The 15,372-nt window shown below is 41.5% G+C and overlaps 1 protein-coding gene across 2 annotated transcripts in view; it reads left to right on the top strand.

Moving 5' to 3' along the window:
- Positions 1-15,372, top strand: part of MAN2A1 (mannosidase alpha class 2A member 1) — a 166,193-nt gene that overhangs the window by 8,231 nt on the left and 142,590 nt on the right. The window contains exon 1 of one of the 2 annotated variants that reach the window (XM_060635234.3): positions 6,233-6,434. The exons of the other annotated variant lie outside the window; for it this stretch is intronic. The gene's annotated coding sequence lies outside the window, so the exon portion shown is untranslated. Of the gene's footprint in view, positions 1-6,232; positions 6,435-15,372 lie in introns of those variants that run through there. 2 annotated transcript variants of the gene reach the window in all.

Below are 15,372 nucleotides of genomic sequence, written 5' to 3'. Positions count from 1 at the left end.
TACCTTAGAGGTTACTAGATAATGTTACTTGCTTTGCAAGAGCATTTTAGTTATTTGAAGCAACGCAACTGCTGTTTGTGAAACAATTAGAGACAGCTGAATGCTATTTATTCATCACAAGAGTTAATTTTTAAAAGTTAGAACGGTGCCTGGCACATAGTACATATTCAGTAAATGCTAGTTATTACCAATGAACACAGATTTATGGAGTACCTATCATGTACCAGGCACTGTGCAGGGGGTCTTGGGACACAGGACCTAAGAATAAAATAAGAGTCCATGATCTTAATTCTTATTCTTGGTTTAAGGGCAGAGGCCTTAAAGGGAATTCAGCACTTAAGCCAGGTAACAACAGCCTGGCTCAAGTTGACCAAAGGACCTGGGACAAAAGACAGGCTTTTCTGACTGGGTAGGACTCTGAAGAGAGAAAGAACATTCCTAGTGTGGAGTACAGAGCTTCTGAAGGCTTGTGGTAATGAAAGAGCCTTGCACCATGAGAAGAGGTGAGGAGATTGGTTTGATTTGGGATCTTTGGTGTTTGTAAAGAGTTAACTGGGAAAACATGATAGGTAGCATGGTATCAGATTGTGAATTGCCCTGAGAGCCAGCCTGGGAAGTTACATGACTCAAATGGTAGTGAACCATTGAAAGTTACGGAGTATGTCAGGAAAAGCCACGTTGGAGAATTAATTTCATAGAAAATTTTAGACCTGGAAGGGAGCTAAGAGTTTTCAATCTAGATTATTCTGGTAGCAGTGTGTAGGAAGACTCAGAAGCAGGAAGGCAGCTGAGAATCTGTTTGAGGTAATACAGACATAAGGCACTAAATCCCTATATGTACCAGTATTGAAATGGCTAGAATCAAGAGGAAAACGTATGCAGACATTTTGTGAAAAGAAGCCTCAGGGCTTTCTAACAGATTTTTATCAAGGGTAACGATGGGTGTGGCTTGAGTGAAAAATTTTCCCTCTTCTTTCCTTTAGGGCGTTTGGAGAATTAGCTAAAACTGTTTGCAGAAAGGGATAGTTTGGAAGATAACCCGGTTTGGGAAACCAACCTCAGGTTCATGTATGAGGAGGTGGATGTTAGTGGAGTAGCCACGGGGGCTGGGGTGCCCAAGTGAGAGATGAGGGAAGGGAGATGCTGATCTGGTAGTCATCAGCAAAGTCGGAGTGGATGAGCTCACTCTGGACTGTGCTTTGTGAGAAGAGAGCAGACAGCCAAGGAACATTTCTTATAGCCAAAGCTATGCTTCTCATATTGAGATTATTGTGTAGCAGATGCTAATATAATGAAGCAGCTTGTATTCAAATTGTCAGAAACCAGCTCATTGATCAGCATACCTAAGAAAAGATAAGACTGTCCTAAGGAAGGATTTCAAAGGAGCATTTCAATAGGAAACTAAAAAAGACCCTTCTCATTTTGGGCCCAAATTATGGAGCTAAAGGATTTTTTTTTTTCTAGGTTATAAGAACAGAAAATAGGTAATTCTCTCTCTCTCTGTCTCTTTCTTTCTCTGTGTGTGTGTGTGTGTGTGAGAGAGAGAGAGAAGAGAGAGGGAGAGATGGGTTTATTAAAGATCAAAAAACAACACTTAAAATAGGGACTTCATAGCTTACGGTTGTTTTTAAGGTCAGACAGATTTCTGAGTACCCCCATACTGCCTCTTGTTGATAGTAAAGAAGAGCCCTTCCTTTTTGATGAGTGGCTAACCACACCCTCCCCCCAAACTGAAGAAATTATAACTGTCTTTGACTCAAGGCCAACTTTTGAAAATTTGTAGGGTCCAGTGACAACACTTGAGATACAAGGTATTTCTTAGAACTTTCAGGGAGAAGATCTAACCAATGATTGTTTGTAAGAAAGAAAAAAAGATTTGAGAAGAACCCAAGGAATTTGTATCCTTAATTCATCTTTATAGCTGACTGTGTGGTACTTAGAAATTTGTTTTCATTACATTTTTATATATCATACTGTGCCTTACTATTGCGTTTGTTCCTTCTGTGGTATTTACCACGCCCCACCTCACCCTTACAGATCGATTGGTTCAGATGGACTTTTACAAAGTCTGTAGGAAAGGATTTGTAAAGCTTTAGAATCTTTGCTGCTTGTACAGAAGAGTTAGGAAATTCAGAATTTATGATAATTCAGATGGGACTTGGCTAAATACTTACCTTTCTCCGGTCAGTAAGGAATAAAATGGGCTTATTCAGTAGATGATTAGTATAAATAAGATTGGAGCCAGGCTGATTATCTACTTAAAACAAGTCTTCAGAGGCCCCCAATACTATTTCTGTACGAAAAACCATCTTAGTCATGTCAGTTGCATTTATTTTAATAGGCTAACACTGTTTAAGTTGATTTGTATTTTCCACTACAATTCTTCTCTTTTTACATTGAAATTATGTTTCTGAAAATTACTTGGGTAAACATGTCTACGGAACTTTTATCATCAGATCCTAGCATACAACATATGCCATTCATCCATGCACAATGAGTTTAGGTGGTATGTAAATAGTACATAATGACAACCCTTGTGCATAAAGACAGGCCTATCTCCAAAAATATAAGACAGAGTAGCAACATCGACCAGCAGTCATTGACCAGGTGATATATGACAGCATGACCCTGGTTCCTTGGGATTTGTTGCTGTCTGAAAGTATATCCCATGAACTTTCATTCATGTTCTTGGGTGGGATACACTGTTGACATTATCTCAGAGTGCTATATATAAGAATAGAAATACATTAAAAATACGTTGTAGAAATAAAACCAGTGTGGTTTTCAAAAAGATATTTTGCAAAAAAATGTAAAGAAAGGTAATGTTCCACAGAACAGTTTGGGAAGTAATGAATTAAAGGAAGTATTCTATTCGTCAACACCTAATTTGCTTAGCACCACTTTATTTGCAGTCATTAAATGTATCTGAAAGTTATAAAACTGCATTGCATGGACATATTTTACAGTGTAAACACATTGTGCTACTTACAAGCCCTTGTTCTAATCATCATATTGAAGAAGATACCCATTTTGCAGAATCTCGCTTTATATAATAGCTTCATGTCTAAAATGTTGTCTTAACAGGAGGTGGTTTCTTTGCAGCTGCATTGGGGTGGTGTGGATGGGGGCCATATAGTTCTAATCTCAATATACATCTGGAAACTCATGGAGGGGGGAGGGATGGGACTGTGTCCTGGAGCCTGGAGAAAGCGCCAGCAACTGGAGTCCTGATCCCATTTTTGGAGGTGGCAAGAGGATGGGGGTTCACAAAGAGTGGGAAAAACCGGTGTGGCCTGTTGTTAATTCTAGGTCTGGACTGGAAGGCACAGTGATTCTGGCAGCTGCAGAGTCCCAAGGGTACCCTCCTGGGGCAAAGCATGGTGAGCTTGAAGTCCCAGCTCTTCCCTTTACAGTCACCTGCACGCTTGTTGTCTACCTGCATCTGAGTAGCCCCTATTAACGTCATACCCAGGCGCGCGTGAGATTTGTGAATAATGATTTGCCAAGGCAAAACCCAATGCTCCTGTGTTTTGGCAAGGTTTTACGTAATTAAGTGTTCTTTGTGCTCACCTGGTGAGTGCATTTATTTCTTTGAGTGGACGAGTGGAAGCACAAAGACCATAATACCTTGGAAGAGATTCAGGCATGATAAGCTTCAGGTCTGGAAAACACCATTAAAAGGTCATTTGTCACTGTGGTTTGTGGCTTGTAACAACTTGGTAGAGTTACATGTACAAATACGGTCCCTGCCTCAGTTCATGCTTTTTTGGGCTTCAGTACTATACATCTTAAGATGGGGAGTGGTCACTTGAGGGGTTTCTTGTCATTTGATGAAACCCAAATGCCCTCCTGTTAAGTGCCTGAGATCTGACTAAATATAAATAGCAGGGTTTTCTGTGTAGCTGAATGGCGGCTGACTGACCTGGAACTACTGCGGTAACAGTGACACCCTGCTGCAAATACAGACTCTCTTTTACCAAATCTCTGTTTTTATATTTAGTTTTAATACAGCGGCTCTTAACTGGGGATGTGTGAGAATTGCCTGGTGAGCCTTCTACAATTATTAAAGGCAGATCTGTGCTCTCTGTCTAGGTAATCCCCATTCTTATCCATTGCTTTAAATTCATATTCACACTGACCACTCAGGTTTGTGTATTTTCCTGACTTTCAGACTTTGTTGTCACCCTCATACCACCACTATTCGAATACCACATTAGACACCATTAGACCACTTTCTAATGGTTCCAGAAGAGAACCTTTGCCCCCCCCCCCCATTCCTTCCCCAGGACTCACTCCTTACTTCCCTAAAATGCCATCCGTTATTTTCCCAGTTGCCTCAGCAAAAGAAACAAACAGAAGACCCCCCAAAAGGCTATGTTTCTTCTTTTCCTGTCACTCCCTTCCCTAACTTCCTCTGTCTTGTCAAATCCTTCCTCTTTCCTCTGCCTCCCCTGCCTTGGTCCAAGCCACCTTGGTGTTTGGTGTTTGTCCCGATTGCCCCTCCACAGCTCCAGAATAGCTTTAAAAACACTTTTTATTCATTGATCCTACAAATGTCTAAGATGAAGATGTTGATGTTTCTTTCCGAGAAAAGTATTTTTAACTATAAAGTCTTTTCCTACATCTTTTGTTCAAAGATAAGTGCATGGTCTTGTGAGACCAAAAGGAGCCCCTCTGAAAGAGGTTGTGTAGTCACATGGTGTCACCTTTCATTCCTCCATTGCATAGGCTCTGGGTTGCTGGGGCTCACAGCGCTCCAACTCTTCTGATGGGGATTTGGATGGACTTCCTCTAGTAGGGACTGCAAGTGGGCGGACACTTTCTAAGCTTTATATAGGGTCAGCTCTTTACCAGGTGTACTTGTTTCCTATAGTTTCTGTAACTTAGTGGCTAAAACAGGAAAAATGTATTACCTTCCAGTTCTGGAGGTCAGAAGTTTGAAATGGCTCTTAGTGGACTAAAATCAAGATGTTGAGAGGGCTGTGTCTCTTCTTTGGGCTTTAGGGGAGAATCCATTGCCACATCTTTTCCAGCTTCTAGAGGCTGTCTGCATTTCTTGGCTCAAGGCGCCCTTCCAGTATGGCATCACTCTGACCTCCTCTTCCATCTTTAGATCTCCTTTGACTCTGCCTCCCACCTCCTTTTTTTCCTTTGTAAGGACCCCTGTGATTACATTGGGCCTATCCAAATATTCTGGGACAGTTTTCCCCATCTCCCAATCCTTAAGTTACTCAAATCAACAGAGTCTTTTGCCATGTAAAGTAACAGATTCACAGGTTTCAGGGATTAGAACATGGACATCATTGGGGTGGCCATTATTCTGCCTACCACACCAAGCATCATTTAAACTGATTTGTAGCACTCATAACCACCCTATGGGTGATGTATTATCTCCATTTTACAGATGAGGAAACTGAGGCACAGAGAAGTTATGTAACTTGCCCAAGGTTACTCTGGGGTAGTGGAGCCAGAATTTAAATTTGACTGGGCTTTATTTTTTGTTTTATTTTATTTTCCAGCTTTATTGAGATATAGTTGATGTATAACATTGTATAAGTTTAAGGTGTACAATATGTTGATTTGATGCACTTACGTGGATATTATAAAATGGATATTACCATAGTGTTAACTAACACCTCCGTCATGTCATATAAATACTATTTATTTCTTAAGATGAGAACATTTAAGATTGATTCTCTTAGCAACTTTATGTAATACAGTATTAACTATAATCATGCTATATATTACAGTCTCAGAACTTACTCATGATTAGAAGTTTTTTTGCTTAGTTTAGTTGTTTTTGTTTTTTATAAGTGGAAGTTTATACCCTTTGATCAACATCTCTCCATTCTGCCTCCCAACCTCTACCATTCTAGTATTTTTTTGAGTTCACCTTTTTTAGATTCCCCATGCAAGTGCTATCATATAGTATGTGACTTTTTCTGTCTGACTTATTTCACCTAGCATTTCCTCAAGATCCATCTATGTTGTCACAAATGGAAGGTTTCCTTTTTCTGTCGCTGAATAAGATTCCACTGTGCGTGTGCGTCTTTGTATGGGGATATATCCATATGTACATAGATGGACAGTATATGCTTACATCTTGTTTTTTTGTTTGTTTTTTTTAATCTATCCAGCCATTCTTTGTCTTTTGAATGAAGAATTCAGTCCACTTACTTTTTTTTTTTTTTAAATTTTTTTGATGTTTATTCATTTTTGAAGGAGAGAGAGACAGAGTGTGAATGTGGAAGGGGCAGAGAGAGAGAGAGGCACAGAATCTGAAGCAGGCTCCAGGCTCTGAGCTGTCAGCACAGAGCCCGATGCGGGGCTAGAACTCACAAACCGTGAGATCATGACCTGAGCCGAAGTCGGACACTCAACCAACTGAGCCACCCAGGCGCCCCTCTGTTTAGTTTTAAAGTAATTATTGATAGGTAAGAACTTATACCATTTTATTAATTGTTGTCTGGCTGTTTCATAGTTTCCATGTGTTTTCTTCCTCTTGCTGCCTTCCTTTGTGACTTGGTGATTTTCCATAGTGGTAGGCTTTGATTCTCTTCTCTTTATCATGTGTGAATCTGCTGTAGATTTTGCTTTGTGGTTACTATGATCCTTACATAGAACATTTTATAAATAGAATAGTCCATTTTACTGTAACAACTTCGATTGCATACAGAAACTTTACCCCTTTGCTCTTTTTCCCTGCTTTCCTTTTTGATGTCACGACTTCCCTTTTTCTATTGTGTATCCATTAACAGATTATTGTTGCTGTAGTTATTTTAATACTGTTGTCCTTTGACATTTTTACAAGAATTAAATGACTAACACTTTACCATATTAAAATATTACTTTGAATTTGACTATATACTTAACCTTTACCAGTGGTTTTTATATTTTCATAGGTTTTCATGTTACTAATTAGTGTGTTTTATTTTAGTTTGAAGAACTATTTTCTGCATTTCTTGTAAGGCGGGTGTTGTGTGATGAATTCCCTTAGCTTTTGTTTGTGTGGGGAAGTCTATCCCTCCTTCACTTCTGAAGGACAACTTTGTCAGGTAGTGTATCCTTGGTTGGCATTTCTTTTCTTTCAGCACTTGGAATATATCATCCCACTCTCTCCTGCCCTGTAAAGTCTTGGAGAGGATCTCTTTAAGTTGATTTGGTGTGGTGACCTCTTAGCTCCATGAATTTGGATATCCAAATCTCTTCAAATTGGAGAAGTTCTCAGCCATTATTTCTTTCTTCCTTTCTTTCTTTTTTTTTTTAATGTTTATTTTTGAGAGAGAGAGAGAGAGAGAGAGAGAGAGAGACAGTGCGAGCAGGGGAGGGGCAGAGAGAGAGGGAGACACAGAATCCGAAGCAGGCCATTGGCCTGCTGTCAGCACAGAGCCTGATGTGGGGCTTGAACTCATGAACTGCAAGATCCTGACCTGAGATGAAATCGAGGGCTTCAACTGACTGAGCCACCCAACGCCCCAGCTGTTATTTCTTTAAGTAAGCTTTCTGAACCCTTCTTTTCTTCTTTTTTCTTGAATTGTAATAATGTGCAGATTGGTTCTTTTGTTGTTACCTCACAGATGATGTATGCTTTCTTCACTCTTTTCCTTTCCTTTTTCTTTTTTCTTCTCTGGATAATTTCAATTGTTCTGTCTTGGAGCTCACTTATTCTTTCTTCTGCTTGGTCAAGTCTTATGTTAAAGGTCTTTGTTGACTTCAGTCATTGTTTTCTTAAGCTCCCGAATTTGTTTGGTTTTTATTTATGTTTTCCATCTCTTTGTTGAACCTCTCATTTTGTTCTTATATTGTTTGCCTGGTATTGTTAAATTGTTTATCTGTGTTCTCTTGTAACTCTGAGCATCTTTAGAACATTATTTTGAATTATTTGCTGGGAAATGTCTATATTTCCATTTAGGGGGGGACCAGTTACTGGAGGTTTACTGTATTCCTTTAGTAGAGTCATGTTTTCCAGATCCTCTGTGATCTCTATAACCTTGTATGGAAATTTATGTCTTTGAAGAAATCTGCACCTCCAGATTTTATGGACTGGCTTTGGTAAGGGAAGTCTTTCACTCGCGGGGGAGAGGGGAAGCAGGAACATGCTAGTGATCCCAGCATGTGACCCCAGGTCTGCCAGCTGTGACGCAAGTTCAAGTGGTGCAGGGGCATGTGGCGGCATTGGTTTTGAGGGTGGCATGATGTCTCTTTGGCTCAGGTTGCTGGGGTCCACAGCATTAACAGCTGCGTGGTCCTTGGCAAATGCTGCAGGGTGTCTGCAGTGGCTGTGAGGGCTGTTTGAGTCCTCACTGGCACCTCCAGGCCCAGTGGGTAGGGGCCAGGGCAGACAAGAGTGGTGTCCTAAGCTGGTGGTGCCCTCAGCTGCAGAGGCCTGTGTGGTGGAGGGCTGGTTGCAGACATACATGTAGTGGTAGGAGCCAAGGCAGGCAGCAAGGGCTGGGGCCAACCGTGGAGGCACTGGTAGTTGCACGGGCCCTGGATGTTGATGTGCCATGAGCCACGACGGCTCAGTCTCATCACGGACACACAGCAGTGGAGGCTGGTGATGGGGGTCAGGCTGAGTGAGGACATGCAGTTGCGCAGCTGGAGTGTTTGGCACCAGGTGAGTGTGGCGGTGCAGGCTAGTGACCGAAGACAGGGCCTCCTCCGTGCCCGTAAGCAGCCGTCTAGGCCCTGGCTATAGGCTTGCTCTCCTGTGGCTGCAGAGTCTCTTCCTGAGTATGTGCAGGCAGTGGAGGTTGGAGATAAGCATCAGGTTGGCGGCATGCAAGTGCATCGCTGGAGGGGCTAGCTCCATGGCAATGGGGGTCGGCCGCGGGGTTCTGGGCCGGAGTTTTGCACTTGAGCAGCCGCAGAGGCCTGGGCTGGCTGCTGGTGTGGTTCCTAAGTTCCAGAGAGGCTGAGTGGGGAGAGAGTAGGAGGGACACAGGTGGCTGGCATCAGTAGTGCCAATACATGTGAGGTGAAAGTTGGTGAAATCTGCAGAGGTTCCATGGCAGATGTACTGGCCATTGGTTCCCTCTACAATGGTGAAAGCTGCTGGGTTTGTCTGTAGAGCAGGTCACTGTGAACCATTCTTATTCATGCTGTGTGGCCGCTCTTGGTAGCTAGCCCCTGCTTTTTTTTATTTTCTTGTTCCTAGATATCTCTGTATATCTCTTGGTGTGGTACTCCCAGTGACTGGGAAACCTGGTTTTACCCTGCTCTTCCTTCCTACCAAGGGGAACTGTTTCTAACTGGGGAGTTCCCTTGTGGCCCTGAGCAGTGCCGGCCTGGGGGATGGGATTATGCGCACAAAATGAAGCCATCTTCCTTCTTTTACTGTGTGGTTATTCTCAGGTGTTCTGTTCCACTGTGCTGTGAGGAGACTCCAGGGCTGTCCCATAGCTGTTTTTGTTCACAGATAGCTGTTTCATTGTTGATCTTTGTGGGAGGATGGAGGCTGGGTCTCCTGTCCTGTTTTGATGATAATACTCTTGGCTTTAGAGTCTTGTTTTTTGTTTTTTTTTTTAAGTTTATTTATTTATTTTTGAGAGAGAGCGAGAGAACAAGTGAACAAGCAGGGGAGGGACAGAGAGAAAGAGAGAGAGGCGGGGAGAGAGAGAGAGGGAGAGAATCCCATGCAGGTTCCGCACTGTCAGCTCAGAGCCCGATGCAGGGCTCGAACTCACTAGCCTTGAGATCATGACCTGAGCCAAAATCAGAGTCTGACACTTAACCGACTGAGCCACCCAGGTGCCCCTAGAGTCTGTTCTTAATCACAGTTGTACCCTGGAAAGTTGTACCCTTCAAAGTGATTTTACAAAGCCATACTTTTATTGTAGCAACAACAGAAGTAATGTCTTCTTGAGTGCCTGCTTCTTGGAAGGCCCTGTGCTAAGTTCTTTTGTAACCATTCCAAGCAGTAGGTATTAGCACTTTTTTTCCCCATAAAGAAACTGAGGCCCAGAAAAATTAAGTTATTTTCTGAAGGTCACAGTGCTAGTGTACCAAAGGTGTTGTTGGAACCCACATCATCTGACCCAGTGCCCATGTGCTTAACCATTCACCTAAACTGCCTTTATTAGCTAAAAGGAGTCATTAAAAATAAAGGTAATCATTATTTGCAGTTACTTAAAAATGTGGTGAAGTATAATATCCTAGAGCATGAGATGGAAGAATCTGGTACAAGGATAATTAGAAGAATTAATACCCAGTTAAGCAGATTATCAAAAGATGCATGTTTATGAATTTATGTTACCCTCTAGTTTAGGGGTGATTTGGCAAGTGGATTATTTTTGGCTTGTTTATCTTAGATATTGCACTGACATGTGTGAAGTCAGAGACATCAGCCCCCAACCTGGCTGATCACCAGAATCACCTGTGGAACATAAACACTGCAGTTTCTGAGACTCTTCCCAAGATTCCAGGGTGGATTCCTGGGTTTTGTAATTTTGAGCAGTCTTTCAGATGCTTCTGATGGTTATTGTTAGAGCCTTTTACCCAGTCACATTTACTGCATGGTGGGCACATTTAGTGATGGAATCCAGGTCCAGAAATATCTTGATGTGATGGAGTAATATACTGAATCTAACAAAATCCAACAATACAGAGGAAAAGAAAGCATGAATGATAGGTGGTATGGAGCTAGAGTTTCAGACTTACAAGCACATACATTTTGGAGTGAAGTTTTGTTTCTTTTGAATGCCGCCTTTGATGGCATTGGTGGTTATCTTATAAACATGTAATACTGTTTCCTCTATAGGTCTCTGAACTAGAAACTTGATTTGGTTGAGTGAAGATTTTCTATCACTATCATGGTAGGAAGAATTTCAGAATCACCTTGGGTTCTTTTATCAGACTCTTTCCCTCCCCCACATCAGTTGACAGAGCCCATTGAGCCATGCTTACTAATGGTAGTGAAGGTTGAAAAATTGTGGTTGGACTGTACAAAATCCATAATCTCTGTTTGCCCTAGAGGAGGAGTCACATATTTTACCCTACTCACAAAGTCATGATTGTCACTGTGGCCAAACATGGCTCAATTTCTATATTATTTCCCTCTTAGTCGATGAAGATCACCCTATAATTGAGGACGTTTACTTCTCATTCTTACCTATGTTTTGGGTCACAGTGAAGATTTTTGTTGATTTACTTCTTAAAAAATGTTAGTGTTTCATTTTTATTCATATTATTTTTGGTGTAAACTGTGCCAAAAAATGACATTTAATACTTCCTTATCTTAGAGAAAAGGTTGCACACAGTTTCCCCCACCCCCAGTAAATATTTGCAGTTCTTTTGTGCATCAGGCATTGTGCTAGGCATCAGGGTATGGTGATGAATAACAATAGCTGTGGTGCCTGTTCTCAAGATAAATATTTATTTAGTGATGAAGATGGGGAAATAAATAGTACATGAATAAAATAGGTAAAAGATGTAGTAAGACAAAAAATAAGTTGACATAATACAGAATCACATGAGAAGGCTTATTTATTTATTTATTTATTTATTTATTGAAATGTTTATTTATTTTGAGAGGGGGAGGGAGAGGCAGAGAGAATCCCAAGCAGACTCTGCACTGCTCAATCCCACAAACCTTGAGATTATAACCTGAACTGAAATCAAGAGTCTGACGCTTAATTGACGGAGCCACCCAGGTGCCCCTGAGAAGGCCTGTTTTATACAGGATGGCTGGGGAAGGCTATGCTGAGGGGACATTTCAGGTGAGATCTGAAGTACTCTATAAAGGAAGAACGTGTATGAAGGTCTCGAGATGGGTTGAAGAGGAACTGGCTTAGAACTGAGATGAGATGAGGGTGAAGCTAAATTGGGGGCGGGGGGATAGATGGATACAGGTCCTTACTGATGGTAGTGTAAGTGCAGTGAGAAACTAGCTCTGGATTGTATTGTGAGAAAGATACAATGCAGCTGCATAGGTCGCGGTTGAAGGATGTAAGCCTAGGATTGGGAAATTAGTTAAGAGGCTGCTGTGTACGAGACAGGAGAGATTGTCGGAGGATTGGATCAGCATGGTTGCAGTTGAGAGGGAGAGACGTGGAGTGATTCAACAGCTATTGTAGAGGTAGTAAGGAAAGAGCTTGCAGATAGACTGGATGTGTGAGCGGGGTGAGGAAGGAGGAAGAATCCGTTATGCCACCAAGATTTGGGGAGTGACTAACTAGGTGGACATTAGAGCTACTTACTGAAGATCTGAAGATGCAGAAGGCTTATTTGGGAGGGTTCTTTGGGGCATAAGTTTGAAACCCAAGTGGAGGAGCGGAGTAGTCATTTGGATGTATGGGTTTGTTTTCCAGAGAAGAGGCTTCAGTTAGAGATAGAAATGTAGATGAGACATCAGACCATGGAGTGTATGAGATAGTTTAAGATAGTATAGAGACTGCAGAGGTCCCAGAAATTAACCTTAAGGCCCTTCATCATGTAGTTACTGGGGAGAGAAGGAGACTGATAAACCAGAGGCAGAAGGAAACCTAGAGCATGCTGTGCTGAGAGTAGGTGAAGAAAACGTTGCCAGGAGGAAGAAGTGGTCTAGTGTGCTAGATGCTCCTCAAGATGATGAGTCAGGTGAGCACAGCGTGTGCTTATCATGACTGACTCCATGGAAGTCTTTGGGGCCTGTTCAGGGGCAGTTTGGGTGGAGTGGTACGCACAGGCTGAATACAGCGGGCAGATGAGAGAATAGGAATTTATAAGGAATGTATATAGTGAGTACAGACTGTTGATAACCTCTGTATGTCTCTGAAGGTGCTGGGGCCCTGGAAGGGGATTGTGGGGCTAAGGGAAGCACTGGAGTTTGATTTGGTGTTTTAGACAGAATATCATGCTAAGTTGAACCCTAGGAAATTGGTGAACTGTACTATATTTGATTTATGAGAATGGCAAATTTCATATAGTTTGACCTAATGTTACATGTTATACTACTGAGAATGAGTTACTTTTGAAAAGGGAGTTTGATGAAGCAGTGTTGAGAGAGTTTTAACCAAAAGAGTACAGCCTTTGAGCTGTTGAGAGAGATGGGTTTGGAGCTCCCCAGTCAAGTGTTGGCCTTTGAAGCGGGGAGGGGGAAGGCACACAATTTTTCCACTGTAACAGGAAGGAAGATGCTGATGTACAGATTCAGCCGAGTTTCAGTGATCATCGTGATGCCGATCCCGGCAGCTAGTGTTTACCCGGGGCCAGTAATTGCGGAACAAGCTTTCATATGTGGCTGTAGGTGCACATTGATTGATTTTGTTCATAGGACTGAGTGGCTACTGATCCTGTTTTGCCTTGTAGTAGGCTCTAAATTTTCTCCCTCAAAAGTCATTGATATCAGTGAAATTTTTTTTTATTATTATTCAGTTTTTCCCTTTCATCAAAAGCAGAGTACATCAAATAGCATGACCTCCTTCTCCACTCATCAGCAGTAAAACACCATGGGCCTCCCTATAGAACTGATTAGCAAATCAAAGAATAAAGTTTTTCTCACAAGTGATTTTCTTACCCTACAGAAAATTGTCTTTTTCAGTATTGCTATCAGTATTCTTTGACTTGTCAGCATAATTGAAACGATACCTATGATTTCTGTTACTTCAATGCAGACTACAAGTGCATCCTTTTAAGGTCATACTACTCTTCTTCTATCTTGTGTACAAGAATTTGCTTACGAGGTATGTATATTTCAAGAATTTCAGCTGTCCGGAGGGAGGTTTTATTCCACTGCATAATATAGTTTAAAAAAAATGATTTTCATTAGACCATTCTGCTGACATATCCCCAGGCCACAATTTTCTCCATGGACTTATTAATTCAGTACAGAATTCCAGGTACTGATCATTAATTGTATCTTAAAAACTACAATGAGATCGAAGTCGTCTTTAGCACCTTCAGGATTATTTTTCATGAAACATCTACCTCCTGTAATATTTATTTTGAATAATATGCTCATCCATGGGTTATCGGGCTAGAGCCATTGTAGGAATATTCCCAGATGTGTGTGCTTGTTTCTCAGTGTGTGCTTGTTGAGCTCTAGGCAGCTTTGCCTTGTGCATGGCTCCAAAATTATCTTTTCCTGAAAGTGCAGGTAGGTCTGGAGAAATGCAGACACTGTATTAATTTATACACTGTAAGTGTCCGATAAAACATGCTGCATCTTTAAAAGCTCTAGGGTGGTGGTATTTTAGACAAAAGTTTTATTTTATGGATGAGGGTAGCTTTACTGGAGGCAAGATAAGCCAACATGTTCTAATTCTGCTTGGAATCACGAACTCGATTTACTGTTGTTACCTGCTGTGGTAGAAATTGCAAGCATCCCTGACATAGACTTGTATCTTCAGTATTGGAAATATTCAACAGAATTCATCAGCAGTGATTTCAAAAAGCTGCAGTCTCTGATGTTTTGATAATAAGTGAAGAAAAGTTTTCCTATTATTTCAGACAGCCTTTGATAGCATGTCATTTTATGAAAATATGCACAGATTAGTCTGTTGCATACCTGATTCAAATGTTTTTAGCTTCTTTGGGTGAACTTTGGGTTATGCCAAGGGGGTGGGGGACTCCCTTTGGCCTTTCTACTGAGAACCACTGTCCATCCATATGTGCTGATAAAGAAGTGTTTGTAGTATGATAGTGCTCAATGGGTTTGCTGACCTGGAATCTAACTGGTTCAGCCAGCTTCTCTTTGAGCCCTGAACTAGTGTTGTACTGATCCATCACATTTCCTTTGCTTTGCCATTTCTGGTCGTGACCTGGTGCGTATTCTTTCTCTTGCTTTTCCGTAGAGGAAATGGGGCTTGTCTTACAGGGTGAGTTCTGTGCTAAAACCTTGTACTTCCTCCTTCTATATATGCTGATGAACAGGTTTCAAAGTTCTACCTCTTAGAAATAGCCCACCACCCCAGCGGTGACAGTTTTGACATGCATGGGCTTTTTCTGTCACGTGCCTCTAAATAGACCTGGGAGAGCATCTTTCAGGTCTAAGGAGACTGTCTTTTGCTCTTCCACCTCCCTCCTCCCCACAAAGACAATGTGCTGCTGATTTGCTTCTAATTTTGGCTATTTCTTTTCTCATTCCAAAATATTTTCTCTAGTCCCTTCAGACGTCTTTCAGTTTACACAGTTTGCTGCAGTGGCCTTCCCTTGGAAGACTCCAGTCTGCTGACCTCTCTTCTCCCCTTGTTGAAGTGGCCACTAACCTGGAAGTAGAATCCTTTTCTTCTCCTGGCTTCCCTATCAAACAGTCAACAACTATTCATCACAGACTAAAGTAGAATTTAAATACCCATAATCAGTTTTTATCATCTCGATTATGTATTTTTTTTCAAAAAGGGATGATATCAAATTACTATTTTTTATCCATGCTTTTTAAAGTGGTTTTTCTCC

Source organism: Panthera onca, chromosome A1 (assembly GCF_046562875.1).
Source record: "Panthera onca isolate mPanOnc1 chromosome A1, mPanOnc1 haplotype 2, whole genome shotgun sequence".
Taxonomy (NCBI): Eukaryota; Metazoa; Chordata; class Mammalia; order Carnivora; family Felidae; genus Panthera; species Panthera onca.
This window is presented reverse-complemented; position numbering and strand designations above follow the sequence as displayed.